The 14,077-nt window shown below is 42.6% G+C and overlaps 1 protein-coding gene across 3 annotated transcripts in view; it reads right to left on the bottom strand.

The window, feature by feature from the left end:
- The window catches only part of LOC126210667 (proteoglycan 4-like), a 587,840-nt gene that overhangs the window by 557,139 nt on the left and 16,624 nt on the right, over positions 1-14,077 (bottom strand). For 2 of the 3 annotated variants that reach the window (XM_049939997.1, XM_049939999.1), the window contains exon 2: positions 71-250. The exons of the other annotated variant lie outside the window; for it this stretch is intronic. The gene's annotated coding sequence lies outside the window, so the exon portion shown is untranslated. The remainder of the gene's footprint in view (positions 1-70; positions 251-14,077) is intronic. 3 annotated transcript variants of the gene reach the window in all.

Below are 14,077 nucleotides of genomic sequence, written 5' to 3' on the forward strand. Positions count from 1 at the left end.
GCAAAGAAAGGAAAGCTGAGAATACAAATAAATCTAAGGGCTTGGAATATTGGAAAAAAATGGTGCTCACAATCTGGTGCATTTAAAGACGCATCTTCAACTGTCGAGCCCGCCAGTCGCAATGTGACGAGTAGACACAGTGAAGACGTAATGATTGCTGAGGCCTCATTATCAGAAAGAGCTACTAACGCGGAGGTACTTTTGGCCACTCAGCGGTCGTCTTGCACACTGCCTCCCAGCATCAATCAACCTGCAACATCGAGCGTGGCACTTAGAAGTTTACGTGATGTCTCATCTGCTTCGAATGGTTTTGCTACATTAGACATAGTTTTATATTCAAATCAAAATTCACAACTGGACGATTGTCTACAGGAACAAATTTTAAAAGGCGCTTGGGTACCGTCTAATGATTACAAATTTCCTGTTTCGTCAAAACGAAACTTAAGCTTTCAACTGAAATGGTTGGACAGATTCCCTTGGCTGTCGTATTCTGATTTTTTTTTTTTTTTAAATCGAGCCTTCTGCAAAAATTGTGTCGTTCATGTGAAGGCAAGAGAAACAATCAACGATTAGGAAAACTCGTTTGTGAGCCTTTTACAAACTGGGAAAAAGCGTTGGAGGTGTTTCAAACGCGTGCACGAACTTCGTATCACGAGCGAAATTCGGAAATGGCAGACAATTTTCTTAAAACTGTTTCCTCAAAGATGTCTACAGTAATCGCGCAATTGTCTTCCTAGAGAAAACGACAGCAAGAAGACAATAAAAGGAAACTGACGTCCATAGCAAAAGCTATAATTTTTTGTGGTAAGCAAGGGATTCCTTAGAGGCCACACTGACTCTGGAATAGTTTACACGTTATGGGAACCTCAGCGATAGCTAATGAACGATGGCAACTTTCGAATGTTACTGCGTTATGCTGCTTAGTCTGGAGATAAAACATATTTTGGAGCATTTGTCTACAGCTCCAAAGAACGCTCTATATACCAGCCCACAAATTCAAAATGAAATTATTGCTGTTTGTGGTGAAATGGCAATGAGCGTTTGCCGTCATTGGCCCGGAGGCCCCTTACGGGACAGATCCGACCGCCTTGGTGCAGGTCTTATTACATTCGACACCACATTAGTTGACCTGCGCGCCGGATGGGGATGAAATGATGATGAAGGCAACACAACACACAGTACCTCAGCGGAGAAAATCCCCGACCCAGCCGGGAATCGAACCCGGGCCCATAGGACGGCAATCCGTCACGCTGACCACTTAGCTATCGGGGCGGACTGTGGTGAAATTATACAACGTAAAATAATTGATAAGGTAAAGAAAGCCAGAATATTTAGTACTGACATTGTACACGTAGAACAAGTTTCACTTTGCTTAGGGTATGTTGATTCGGAGAATGTTAATCACCATAAAATTAAGGAAATGTTCCTCGAATATATTCCAACTATCGATGTTACTGGATTCGACCTTGCAAAGCTAATAATTAAAGCATTCAAAAAACACGGCCTTGACTGTTCCCATGTAGTTGGTCAAGGCTATGACTGTGCTGCAGTTTTGAGTGGGCACTTGCATGGTGCCCAAGCGTACGTTCATTAGGAATACGCTCATGCTCTTTATGTACATTGCAGTGGACACTCGCTTGACCTTGCAATTGCTGACGCATGTTCACGAACAGAAATCAGAAATTGCGTGGTGATTGTGCGTGCAGTCTGTTGGGCCTTATTTCGGTCATTCTGCTCAACGTACTGCCGTATTAAAAGACGAAATTCGCCAACTGTCGCCAACTGGACACCAAAAGAACTTGCTTGCACTATGTGAAACACGATGGGTCCACAAGCACGAAGCAGTCATTCGTTTTCAAGGAAATTTGTCCAGCAATGGTCGCCGCCCTCGAAAAACTGCAGTCTAACCATAACAAGGACACGTCAAGACAAGCTGTCCAACTGATAAACACACTTCATTCCTCAAATTTTGTGACGAGTTTAGTGGTCCTTCAAAAAGCGATGAGCTACACACTATCGATATCAAAACAGCTGCAAGGAACCAATATAGACCTTATTGCAACATTTCATCATGTTGACAATGTTCTTAACGCCTTGCAGTTTTTGAGAGTCAATGCTGAAGATGAATTTACAAAGGTTTTTGCAGAAGCAAAGCTAGCGTCAGAGTAAAATGGTGCTTCGCTGCAGGCGCCACGTCTTACTGGGAAGCAGTTGAACCGCTCTGATACGCCTGTGGTGGATGTAATTACATATTACAGGGTGAATTTATTTATTCAATTCCTTGAGCACACAATTCAACAGTTAACTGAAAGATTCACAAAGCATCGCAAATTAATATGTGCTCTTTCTGGTCAGCTGCCAGAAAATTTCGATAAAATCACTGACATTGATGTGATATCAATGTATTCGTCACTTCTTCCGGAGAAAAGCACATCAATAATATAAGCAGAATTTGACATTTGGAAGGCACAGATGACTTCAAAGAGAGTTAGTAAAAAATCTGCTTTGGATTACTTAGATCTGTGTGATTCAAAGTTGTATCCAAACATTTCATTTCAGATTTTGGTAACGGTACCAGTTTCAACAGCTGCTCCAGAAAGAACATTTTCCAGCTTAAGGAGATTAAAAAATTATCTTTGGAACACAGTTTCCGAAAATAGGCTCAACGGTTTGGCTCTAATGAACATTCACTACAGCATAGAACTTGATGCGTCAGTAGTCGTAGATTCCTTTTCGGGGGGAAAAAATATAGAAGACTTGTTATATAAATGTGTATTTGCTAAAATAAAAAATTATAAAACTGTTACTTTGTTTGTAATTCTGCTATTTCCATTCTGATCAATACATACACAGTATACAGTGCATTTGTAGTACCTACAGCAATACATGGAGAGACTGGTTATGTATTTATGACTAAAAAAACTTAAATTCTACTTACGCCTTTGCTGTGCTTCTTCCTAATATGGTATCTCTGCCAAATCTGCTGTTAGCAACAACAGTTATTGTGCAGTTTGTTGCTACTGCTGATGTCTGTATGTGTTAACGTTAAGTTCTATTATAAAAGTATCCATTCAATATGTCTTAATAAAAGTTGTACTGCTATCGCAGTTCTCTCTCTTTTTCATTGAACGAATTAATGTGGACTCCATTTCGTAAATGCAGAACCTCCAATGAGATATATTAAGTTCACACAAGATAGGAAGCATTAAAGTTTATTCACACTAATTAGGATTTATGCAAATTTGTACAGTTTAGTACTCGAATCGAAAATCGTCCATAAACCATTCTAAATGGACCTATAATCTTCTAGAAGTTTTCTTGCCAGTAGCCGGCCATTGCCTACCTTAGCAATCTAACACTATTACAACATTCATAATTTAATTTCAGATTCATTGCCATTGGTAAAGATTACATTTGAACATTCACGTTCCTATTCCGCGCTTTTTTCTGTCATTTCTACCATAGTACTAAGCAGTGTGGCGTAGCGCCTGAAGCACTAGACACATATTCAAGAGACCCGGATACAAGCCCAGAGTTGACCATACAGGTATTGGTTTTCCACGGTTTCCCAGTTCACTCTAGGCGAATGCCGCAATGGTTCCTTGAAAAGCCCACGCCCGTTTCCTTCCCCTCCGTTAATAAAAGAAATACGGCCAAATCTCCGTCTCTAATGACCTTACCTGTCGACCAGACATAAACACTAAACTCACTTCCTTACTCCTACCACAGAAGATGTCGATGGGCCTATGAAGTGGAAACCGAACATTTGTTGTCAGCACTGAGCAAAACGGAAATTCTTTTCTTCACTTCTCCTCTCTTTGTGATGGTCATTGTGTTACTTGTCTAGCTCACTAGCTCGTTGTTGCATGAATTTAAACCACTTATTGGATGGACGTGGATTGCGCAGCTGTTCACTGCCATCTCTAAGCAATGTTTACTGCCATACAAAACATCTTCATGGAGATACCATCATCGACAAAATAATTTTACTATTTCTGATTAACGATAATATTTATTAGTTAAATGATCCACAACTCTACCTTATTACGATGTCCATTTGTTGAAACCTCCCCCCCCCCTGGCTACGCTTTACACCGGTAGCCCCCTTCGCCCCGCGCCATATTGCATTCCTTTGTAGCAACTCTTGAGCGGTCGCTTATTTTATCTGGAACCACTGTCTTATTATGCGGGCCAACTTTTTAGTTTCTACAAAACCAACGAAAAGATAAAATTTTTGGTACAAGTCAATTTCTTGTTTTTCTAGAAATAGAAAAAGTTGTAAAAGTAAAGAAATTCTGTTATTCTGCATGTTGTATTTTGTCCGGTTCGTGCAGTTTTTTATGTTGTTGCGTTGGTAAACATGTCTGAAATGCTTCTTCACAGAGTTAGCCGTACCGGACGGTTAGCCTTTTGTCGGCTGTCAAAAACATTACAACTATTTTAAAACTATCCACTATTATCAATTTTGTACAAAAATTGGTCAGAAAATTTGTGTTAAATTTTGCTATAGGAACGAGTAAAACTGGGATTAACAGAAGACATAACCGTTTCGAAAAAATCTTATAGATGATGGCTCCCTGGACGTCCTAGCACGTTATCCAAACGCTGAATTCGTGGAAAAATGTAAAACAAGTGATTGTGACTGATCGTCGAATCGCCGTCAGAGAAGTCGCTGGTGAGGGCGGCAGATTTGTTCGAAAATTTTCGCAATTCCAGCAAAATCAGTGACAAATGCAAGTTGCTCGAAAGCCGCTAGATAACGTCTGCAATGATGCAGAGCTACTGAAACCCGTCATATAACATGTGGTCAAACATTCATTTGGGGACATGACGTCATCCTTAAGGCTCACTCGTTCCAGTGGAAGCATTCAGGATCGTCGAGAGTAGGTTTCCGCAACCTGCGGCACAGGAAGTGAGCATCCAGCACACGACTAGTATGTAGTGTCTAGGAATACTGAGAACTCGGTTCGCTAGACAAAAATCAAACGACTCGTATTAATGAGTTTTATTAAAAGAAAACAATTACTATACTTAACTTCGGCAGTTACACAGATACGTCGCAAGCAAAGGGCGACATACGAAATAATCAGTCTTTGCAGTGACTGCTGATCTCTAACTGAACTAGAATCGAAGTGGCTAACGTTAGCTGCTATCGAAGTCAGATCTTGAAGCTGCTATTGAAGGGTATATATACCCATTTCCCTATTGTTTTCTCTTTACGTTCTGCCCAAACTTTCCTCATTCGTGTGCTGTGTTTCTGCTTCCGTTCTTCGGTCCACTGTATACTGTTTATTGAAATTTATGATAAATTGATTATTTTCAATTTGAAACGCCCGCTACACGATTTGCTCTCATTGGTCCATCGCGTTCGTAACACTGCCGCCCGTGATGTAATTCAGCCCAAGAGTCTCGTTCTCGTAACCGGATAATCCGTACGGCGCGCTGGTCTGTTATCTTACAGCTGGCTACTTCAGCTGCACCTGAGAAACTGGAGATTTACAGATGTATAATGAAATTAATTTATAGAAATACAAGGAAATTCTGCGTTATTTCTGTACAATTTTTTATGAAGAACCGTCTTCGCTGTAGTTCTGATCCTTACAAGTCGGTAGGAGTTAAAAATCTTCACGTGGGTTGCAATTACTGCCAGTGTTCGCTGTCTACCAGCGCCGTGGGCGGTGCTCCGACGAAGTCAAGAGCTGTGCCGGCGGATCATTGTACCGTATGCGCGAAATACAGACAACCCATAGCTGTCTGTAGATCCAGAGGGAAGAGAAAAGCTCCTTGAAAATAAAATGTTTCCAAATTAGAAGAGAAGAGAGTATCCAAAAAGTACGAAACAGAACAAGTTTGAGGCAAACAAAGCTGGGTTGAGTAAAGCATCAAAGGGAAGTGGAGTATGACGAAAGATGTTCTACACGAAACTGCAGAAGTAGCTTTAGGTACAGAAGACAAGATAGAAAGTGCAGGATGGTTTGATGAAGACCGTAAAAAGGCGATGGCAGAGAGAAATGAGACAAAAAGAGAAAATGATAAACAGGGCAACAAAAGCTAATACAGAAAAATTCATGAAGAAAAGGAAAGAGGCAGATAGAATTTGTAGAAGAAAGAAACGAGAATGGGAGAAGATACGGATTATGGCGCGCTAGAAGAGGAATATAACGACAAAGAAGTAAGGAAATTCTACAAGAAAGTTCAGGAATTGAAGGCTTGCAACCACGCACTGCATTCTGTAGGGATAAATATGAAAATTTTATACGAGGAGAAAAACAGATTTTAGACCGAAGGGCTAAATATTTCAGTGAGCTCCAGAAAAAAAAAAAAAAAAAAAAAAAAAAGAACAGAGAGCGTCCAACCGTGGCCAAATTTTTGTCAGGATGAAATACCTTTACCCACACAAAGAACAGAGAAGGCTAGACAGGCAACAAGAAGTCTAAAGAATAATAAAGCTCCAGGCACAGATGATGAAGGATGGAGGTATCTGACAAGACATATGCAACAACTGATAGCTGAAATATGGGAAAAAGGAAGTGAAGCCAGACCAGTGCAATTTGGCCATTATTTGCCCGATTCACAAAAAGGCGGATAAAGAAAACTGTGAAAATTACCGCGCTATCGGTTTAGTCGTCGAATACAGAGTAAAAGCCAAAGTCATTGCTATCAGTCTTGCTCCACTTACAGAAGAAGTACTTGGAGACTACCAGTGAGGGTTTCAATGGGGCAGACAACTGACCACATATTCACTATAAGGCAAATAATGGAAATGTGTTTGTATATAACGTGGATGAACATCAGCTTTTTGTAGACTTCAAACAGGCCTATGATAGTGTTAAAAGAAAAATGCTCTATCAGATCCTAATGGAGATTGAATTCCCATAGAAACTAGTCAGATTGGTACGAATGACCCTCACCAGTACAAAATACCAAGTAAAAGTAGAAGGAAAATTCTCTAAAGAATTTTATGTCAGCCAAGGGTTACAACAAGGTGAAGTACGAGGGCTGTTCAATAAAGAATGATTATAATTTTTTGTGGTCATAATTTCTCGCGCTAAAATTTAATCTTGTGATATCCTGTTAGCTTAATGTGCAACAAACACGCCATAGTAGTTTCATTGTTGGGGCTCCTGGTTCCCGCCTGTGAGAGGCAGGCAAGGTCAGACATGTTCAGTATCGCCTACCGCTGCAATGGAGGTAACACGCGAGGAACAACATGCGGCTTTGAATTTCTGCTTTCAGCTCAACACATCTTCAGCTTAGGCCTATACAATGTTACAGGAGGCCTATAGAGAGTCTGTTCTTCCCTCGAGCAGAGATTGAAGATAGTTTAAAATGTTCAAAGTGAGGAGACGATCAGTTTCAAAGGAAGGTAAACCCGGTGCTCCAGTTACTGCCCTTACGGAAGAAAACATCAACACTGCTGCTGTCATTGTGAGAGAGGATCGACGAATTACCTTCAGATCACTTTCTGAAATACTGAACATTTCATTGCGTGCCACCCACACGTTGGTGGCAGAAAAATTACACATGACGCGTGTTTGTGCGTGATGGGTTCCAAGACTGTTGATTCCCGAACAAGAGGAAATTTGCGTGAAGGTCTGCATGCAGTTAAATTTGATGTTAGAGGAAGATCAGGAGTTTCTTTCAAATGTAATCATTGCTGATGAAACTTCGTTACATCATTTTGATCGTGAGAACAAACAGCAAAGCTCAGTGTAAAAATGTCCGCCCCCGGTAGCTGAGTGGTCAGCGCTACAGAATGTCAATCCTAAGGGCCCGCGTCCGATTCCCGGCTGGGCCGGAGATTTTTCTCCGCTCAGGAACTGGGTGTTGTGTTGTCCTAATCATCATCATTTCATCCCCATCGACGTGCAAGTCGCCGAAGTGGCGTCAAATCTAAAGGCTTGCACCAGGCGAACGGTCTACCCGACGGGAGGCCCTAGTCGCACATTAGATTTGTGTGGAGATCTCCTTCATCACCAACCCCCCAAAAAGCAAAAGTGGTTACTTCTGCTGGGAAAGTTATGGTCATCTCATTGTTTGATATTCATGGAATGGTTTATCAGCATGTTGTACCTGCACGCACATCAGTAACTGGACAATACTACAGGGATGTTCTGAAAACATTGCAACTGCATATCAGGCGCAAAAAGACGACATTTTCGTGAAGCAGGCTGGATGCTGTACCACGATAATGCGCGGCCGCATATTGCCAATGTTGTTGCTGAATATCTTGCAAAAATCATGGTGAAGTGCATCCCTCACCCTCCCTATAGTCCACATTTACTCCCATGTGGCTTTCTATTCCCTAACATGAAGAAACGCCTTCGTGGGAGTCATTATCAATCATCAGAAGCCGTGGTGGAGGCTGCGGAGGCGATCTTGAAGGACCCCTCAAAAAATGGTTTCCAGCGCTGGGACAAGTGCATCGCATTGATGGGAGACTACTTTGAGAAGGACCATCAAAATTATGAGGATGAGTAAAGGTATGTTGCCAAAAAAGATTATGATCATTCTTTACTGGACAGCCCTCGTATTATCCACAGTGCTCTTCAACATAGTGCTGGAGAGAGTGATAGGAAGGGCAGAGATTGATAAGCCACGTGGCACTCTGTTTAACAGTATGAACCAAAATCTGGCATACGACGGTGATGTGTGTATGCTGTCTAGAAGACTGAAAGAATTGGGAGAAGGATTTGGCAGACTAGGAAAGAGGCACAGCAGTTGGGACTCCGAGAAAATAACACCAAAACACAGTATATCTCAGCTTCCAGGAAAAATACTCTTGTTAAAGAGAAATATATTGTAACTGGGTGGAGGCAGTTACGAGAAATCCGAGAATTTCCAATACCTGGGAATGCTGGTTACGTAGGATAACAGTACAAGAGAAGAAATAAAAGCATGTATTGCTGCGAGAAATAGAGCTTACTGGGCCCTGATTAAGGTCTTTCAGTCAAGCAGCACGAGCAGAAAATCCTAGGCGACAGTCATAAGGCCGGTGGAAATGTGTGGCTCAGAAACACGGACAGTGAAAGTAGCAGAAGATTTCTTGACAAGAGAGGAGAGGAAAATATTAAGAAACATTTTTGCAGCTGTGAGTCGGGACAATGAAGAATACGGAGAAACGAGGAATTGGAAGAGCTGTACAGTAATGCTTACTTACTGAAATCAGGTGTAACAGACTGAGATGGATGGGCCATGTAGAGCGAATGCGTGAGGATATATCTGTCAAGGTGGTCTACAGAGGAAACCCACGTGGCAGAAGGATGGCTAGAGGACGCGGAAAACGATCTGAGAAAGATGGGAGCAAGAAGAGGGAGGAAACGAGAAGAAGATCGGCAAGACAGAGCTGTGATTGTCAGGGGCCAGAGGCCCTACACGGGCTGTAGCGCCAAGGAGTAAGAATGTCACATTAATTCTACGATTTGCACTTACTTTATATAAAATTATTAATGGAATCATACATAAAATGTCAAATTAATTCCATAGCGCTTTTTTTAGAATAAATAATCGTAAATTAGTAAATTCTAAATTACCTAAATGTGTTAACTATAAACCTCCGACCGCCACCCCTTTTTTTGCTCAGAGGTTACAGTTAGTGTTAAGTGTATTATATGCGTCCCAAAATACTCTTCTTCTTCTAAAGCGGCCCAGGTAAGCTATAAGGTTGACATCCCTGGCCAAGACCGAGGAAAGCTCGACAAGTGCGGCGAAATGCGACGATAATGCTCACGGTGTTTTTCGATTTTTGACCCAAGGTAGAACGATCGATAATGAGTTTTTTTGTTACTTTTTTTACAAGATCGACGCTGTTTGCTTGATGCAATCATAAAAAAAAATGGGATTTGTGGCGAAAGACTGCTTACATTTCGATGCTTCTTCGCAAATTTTCGTCCAAAACCAATACTGTAACGATACCACAGCGTCCATAGTGGCTAGACGCAGTCTCATGCGACTCTTTTCTATCCTCAGAAATTAACAGAACCTTAAGAGCCGTCGTTTTGCAAGCTTAGACGAGATTAAAACGCATGCCTGAGAGAACTAAAAGCTGTCCCAAGGACAGAGTTCCAGAAGTGTTTCGGGAGTTGAAACATATACGGTAGTATCTAATGAGAACTGTTTTGAAGGGGATAACATTGATGTGTACGAATGAATATTTGAGTTTCAACGGCGTGAGGAGATGAGAATCGTTGTCCAGGGTTTCTCCTCTGGGATGACTGAACAAAATAAGATCGTTAGCGATAAACCAGATGAAGCTGTCATCCCCGCGAACGCTGCTTCGAACATCACAGAGCTTTTCTAGATGAGGTGGTGCACCCCTGCCTTCCTCTGACTTCTGAACTGACTTATCCAGCCAGTTATAGGGGAATAAACAATTCGACGTAGATCCTGAATCACCGCAAGTCTCTCGAGGAACAGAAGGTTCCAAATGATTGGAAAAGAGCACAGATAGTTCCAGTTTTCAAGAAGGGTCGTCGAGCAGATGCGCAAAACTATCGATCTGTTGTAGAATTTTAGAACATGTATTTTGCTCGCGTATCATGTCATTTCTGGAAACCCAGAATCTACGCTGTAGGAATCAACATGGATTCCGGAAACAGCGAACGTGTGAGACCCAACTAGCTTTATTTGTTCATGAGACCCAGAAATTATTAGATACAGGCTCCCAGGTAGATACCATTTTCCTTGACTTCCGGAAGGCGTTCGATACAGTTCCGCACTGTCGCCTGATAAAGTAAGAGCCCACGGAATATCAGACCTGCTGTGTGGCTGGATTGAAGAGTTTTTAGCAAACAGAACACAGCATGTTGTTCTCAATGGAGAGACGTCTACAGACGTTAAAGTAACCTCTGGCGTGCCACAGGGGAGTGTTATGGGACCATTGCTTTTCACAATATATATAAATGACCTAGTAGATAATGTCGGAAGTTCCATGCGGCTTTTCGCGGATGATGCTGTAGCATACAGAGAAGTTGCAGCATTAGAAAATGGCAGCGAAATGCAGGAAGATCTGCAGCGGATAGGCACTTGGTGCAGGGAGTGGCAATTGACCCTTGACATAGACAAATGTAATGTATTGCGAGTACATAGAAAGAAGGATCCTTTATTGTATGATTATATGATAGCGGAACAAACACTGGTAGCCGTTACTTCTGTAAAATATCTGGGAGTATGCGTACGGAACGATTTGAAGTGAAATGATCATATAAAATTAATTGTTGGTAAGGTGGTTACCAGGTTGAGATTCATTGGGAGAAAACGGAGTCCATCAACAAAGGAGGTGGCTTACAAAACACTCGCTCGACCTATACTTGAGTATTGCTCATCAGTGTGTGATCCGTACCAGGTCGGGTTGACAGATGAGAGAGAGAAGATCCAAAGAGCGGCGCGTTTCGTCACAGGGTTATTTGGTAAGTGTGGTAGCGTTACGGAGATGTTTAGCAAACTCTAGTGGCAGACTCTGCAAGAGAGGCGAACTCGAGTGGCAGACTCTGCAAGAGAGGCGCTCTGCATCGCGGTGTAGCTTGGTCCAGGTTTCGAGAGGGTGCGTTTCTGGACGAGGTATCGAATGTATTGCTTCCCCCTACTTATACCTCCCGAGGAGATCACGAATGTAAAATTAGAGAGATTCGAGCGCGCACGGAGGCTTTCCGACAGTCGTTCTTCCCGCGAACCATACGCGACTGGAACAGGAAAGGGAGGTAATGACAGTGGCACGTAAAGTGCCCTCCGCCACACACCGTTGGGTGACTTGCGGAGTATAAATGTAGATGTGGATGTATAGCTTGGCATCTTTCAAATTAACAACACTGCGAGAGGGGAAAGAAGTGGTAAGAGATGTAAAAATCTTAGGACTGACCGGAGATCGAACTCGAGGCTTTTGGATCCATAGTCTAGCACTTTCACACTGAGCATCCAAGCCACACGAAAGACCGTAATGCGTTGATTCGCTGTATTTCCTCCTTAAACCATCATTTCCTGACAGACCGCTGGCACCGCCACGATGCAGAATGATCCAACGTTTCCTGCTGTTTTTCCTGATTTCGTCAGTTTTGTCTTTTACATACAGTATCATTTTTTACACTGTTCTTGGCCTTTTATCTGTAGAGACTTTTGGAAATGTTTCATGGGACTTCAAAATTACGCTGTACACGTGTTGATTACCTTAGCTGTGACTATACCTACAGACATATTCGTTTATTTTCATATCTATCTTTTGCCAGTAACACTAGGACAGAAGACCTGTCAATGTATTGCTCTGTTTGAAGTGCTAACAAAATTAGAGTGCTGGTGTAGCAGTGTGGTACATAGTCTGTCCCTTCGTCTCCCGTATCCAGGTGATCTCCTCCTCCAAGGTCCGTGAATTAAGAGAGGAGGGGGGGGGGGGGGGGGAGGGAGGCGGAGGGTCCAAAAATAACAAAGAATGACAGAAATTTCATAATACTAATTTATTTTTGAATATAATACCCGTGTATACTAATACACTTTGCGAGCAAGCTCAGATAACTGCTACAAACAGTTCAAATAAAAGGTCTTCGATTTCGACTCCAATGAAGCGTTCACAGCATCGTCATTGTCAACTCATCGTCCTCTGAGGTCTGTTTTAGGTTTGGGAAAATACAAAAGTCTGATGGAGCCAAATATGGAGAATATGGCGGATGACGTAACAATTCGAGCCTGCAGCCACGCAGAGGTTCGTGCTGCGAGGGCTTTGGGTTTTGTGCGCCCGTGCGTTGTCCTGATGCAAGAGAACACGGCGCGCCAATATTCCGCGCCTTATTTCCCTCTCTCTTCTCTCAAACGGTGCAGGAGGGTGCAATAGTATCATGCATTGACAGTTACGCCGTTTTGCAAGTAATCCACCGTAGTTACCTCTTCTGCGCCCTAGAAGACCGATCCCGTCACCTTACCGGCTGATTTTTGCACCCGTATTTTTCTTTTGGGCGGTAGTGGATGAAGTATGTTTCCATTGTTATGACTTGTTTCGTTTAAGGATCAAAGTGGTGAACCCACATTTTGCCCATTGTCACACACCTTGCAAGAAAGCCGTCTTCATCCGCTTCAAATTGGCGGACGATTTCTTCACAACACTGCACACGCTCCCATCTCCGATCTGGATTCAAGTCTTTCGAGGTCCACCGAGATGAAACTTTCCGCATTCCCAAAATATCCACAACAATGTCATGAGCACGCCCATGGGAGTTTCCAATGTTGTTTCAATATGCTGCGCCGTTGTTCGATGATTCTGCAAAATCGCATCGTGAATTGCAGCCACTGTTTCATCAGCGGCAACGGTGACATGCCTACTGCTCGTTGGAGCATCTTCCACTCTCGTTCTTCCACATTTGCAGTCGGACGCCCAGTTTTTTCACTGTTGCATAATACGGAGCACTATCCTTAAGTGTATTCCGCATGTCCTCCGCAATTTTCTTGGGCGCCATTCCCTTCAAATGGAGATATTCAATCACAGCACGGTTCTTGATTCTCCCAATATTCGCCATTTTGCTTACACTACGATATACAACGCCTCCTGGCGGCAAAACTAGCTGGAGTCACGAAATTTGACTTGCACACCCACAAAGAGCCAACATAAAGGTGGGAGGTGGTGGTGGTTGTACAAGACATTACGGTAACTATCTCGGGCTAGAAACTTTTCGACCGCCCTTCGTATTATTCTCCGTACGACCATCGAATATCTGTGCTATCCTGCAGGGCAATGTGACACAGTTGATGAACTACTGGCCTTAATATTCTGAAGTGATGTTATTCAAATCCCATGCTAAACAGGTTTTATGCAGCTTTCTTAAATCTCTGGGACGGTGTCTTCAGATGCGCCAGCTGATTTTACACATATCCTCGTTCGACACAGGCCTGTGCACAATCTGTGATGGTCCACCGCCAGCTTTACCTGAAACCCCAAACCCCTCTGCCCCTCCCCCTCTGTCTGTTTCATTTAATCCAAGCTGACAATCTCACTGCTTCGCTCATTCAATGTATACGTCTCACTAACAGCACATAGCAGGCTAATATGTACTTTGTGCAATGTACAAAATGGCAAACAAATTCTTTTATACCTCTC

Source organism: Schistocerca nitens, chromosome 10 (assembly GCF_023898315.1).
Source record: "Schistocerca nitens isolate TAMUIC-IGC-003100 chromosome 10, iqSchNite1.1, whole genome shotgun sequence".
Classification (NCBI taxonomy): Eukaryota; Metazoa; Arthropoda; class Insecta; order Orthoptera; family Acrididae; genus Schistocerca; species Schistocerca nitens.